The sequence below is a fragment of the Marmota monax genome, unplaced genomic scaffold (genome assembly GCF_021218885.2).
Source record: "Marmota monax isolate L192 unplaced genomic scaffold, Marmota_monax_Labrador192_F-V1.1 WCK01_AAM20220418_F8-fsc00033, whole genome shotgun sequence".
NCBI classification, from domain to species: Eukaryota; Metazoa; Chordata; class Mammalia; order Rodentia; family Sciuridae; genus Marmota; species Marmota monax.
In genome coordinates this window covers 8357663-8359941 of record NW_026694282.1, presented here as the reverse complement: position 1 = coordinate 8359941, position 2279 = coordinate 8357663, and the positions used below count along the sequence as shown (strand labels likewise).

The window sequence follows — 2279 nt, the reverse complement described above, 5'->3', positions numbered from 1 at the left end:
ACATCCTGATATAATTGCTATAAATACACGGCTTATTTTTAAAATTTTAAATGCTTTGCTTCATTGCCAGCATCTTCCCTCCCAGACTATTTTTAAAAATTCAACTTAAATACTCTCAGTAGGAAAAAAACACCCCAGGAATATGTAGTAGTATATTTTATAGCTCACAAAATTTACAAAGCAGGCACTGATAGCAACTAATGATACCCCTAAAACAAATAAATTGTTACACAGTGTTCTCAATCTTCAAAAGAACAAAATGATGGCTGTGAGCCCACAAAATGAACTGATGTGATTAGCTGAATATGCATGGAGATTTAGACAATGTGTCATAAGACATACATTGGATCTAAAAATCCTTTTGTAAACCTGGGGTTCAAGTCTAAATGCATTTTTAAAACTAGGGTCTATTCTCCCTGAGGCCTACATCACTGACTGGTAGTTGGTTGGGCACTTAAGAAATCATATTCTGGTCTTTTAAACACCTAAATACCCAAAGGGTTTTCTGATGGATCAGTCATGCTATTTATTCTGAGAGGAAGGGAAAATAAGCATTTATCAAATGTCAGCTATGCACCATATGCTTTTATTTACTTATCTCATTGGTCCTTACAATGGCCCTGCTGTGGGAATATTATTAATCCCAGTCTGACAGGTGGAGAAACCAACTCTCAATGACTTGTCCAAAGTTACACAGTGTTGGTGACAAAGCTGAGACTCAAACTCATGTTTGCCCAACCCCAAAGTTCATGACTCTATTACACAATTCCAATGAGTTACAATTGTTTTAATTACTTATTTTTCCCATTTAGATTTGTTCTATTTTCTTACTTCTATTAATATATCCTGAATCTTCTCATCAAAACATCATGTCCATTTAACATTAACAGAAGCATAGCAAGAAATTTACACTGTAATTAATAATAGCTTATATTATTTTAAAAAGTCCTGTGTTACCAGATCTTTGCCCACATAATGCCATATTGTAGGTAGGGGTGTGGGAGGGGTGCTGGGGATTGAACCCAGGGCCTGTGCACTCAAGGCAAACACTCTACCAACTGAGCTATATCCCCAGCCCTCAATTAGTCTAGTCTTTAGAATAATTTATTAAGGGGCAGTGCATAGTTGGTAACAGGAAAAAGAAAATTAACAACAATCTGGTTTCAGGTAGAGACGATAAATAGGAAAGAGAGAAACAGACATGAGATGGTGTAGAAAAGAGCAATCATGTAAGGATTGGACATAACATCAAATGCAATTATCATAGGGATGTTATATTAATAAGAAATGGGGGGCTGTGAAGAAGAGAGCAAGGACAAGGAAGAGAGAGGTAATGAGATCTGGAAGGAAATTATGATTGGCCAGTACATTCCAATACCACACAGATACATCCTAACTAGTACCTGTGACTTTGAGAATGGTTCCACGTCAACAAATGAAGTAGCACTGAAGATGCAAAAGAAAAGTTTGCTATGCTTCTGACACAACAGAACAGCCCTTAAATAGGGAAAAATAAATAAAAACAAAAATTTTAAATATTCTACATGCTCAGAAAATCCCATTATTGTTTCATTCCTCTAACAGAGTGGAAAAAGACATAAGGAATCAAAATGAATGCTACAGATCATGCTGTTACAATTTAGTCTTAGTTTTTCCTTCCTTCTAGAAAACATGATACTATGAAACAAGCAAATAAAAATGTAACTTCCTATTTTGAATACCACTGAGCTCTTGGGGATCAGTTGCTTCTCTTACTCAACAATAAGCTACATATTTTAAACAGTTATTTTTCTCTTGGAAGGTTTTTGATGCTGCTAAGATTATCAAGAGTCCACAAGGAAAGGGCAGCTGGACTCTAGTCTTTCAAACGATTTCCTTCCAGCAGTGGTCTGTGCTTCCAGGGTCTCTCACATGCCATCAATTTCAACACTCCTCAGCAAGGTCCCTCTTCACTGAGCAGCTGCAAAGCAAGAGGAAGGATAAAGTGGGATCAACAGACAACAGGGAAGGATAAAGAGCTGACCGACTGAGGCTTTGGGTCAGATGAAACTGTTATCTCTATTTGGTGAACCAGACATTAACATTCCATGCTCATTCAGATCCAGTTCTTTGGATGATTTTGAGGAATGTAATTCATTAGTATGAGGACTTTGTCACGGTTCAGTAGCCCCTAAGTTCTCTTCCTGGGACAATCCTGGGTATACCTATGCAAGTCCATGATTTACTACAGTAACATTGTTTCCTGTCTAAAAGAAAATTCTTCATTTACACACAGGCTC

General features: G+C 37.0%; 1 non-coding gene across 1 annotated transcript; it reads right to left on the bottom strand.

Annotated features, from left to right (window-relative positions):
- Positions 1-1001: 1001 nt before the first annotated feature.
- Trnas-uga (transfer RNA serine (anticodon UGA)) lies at positions 1002-1073 on the bottom strand. Its single transcript has one exon. It is a non-coding gene; the product is annotated as a tRNA-Ser (tRNA).
- Positions 1074-2279: the final 1206 nt, after the last annotated feature.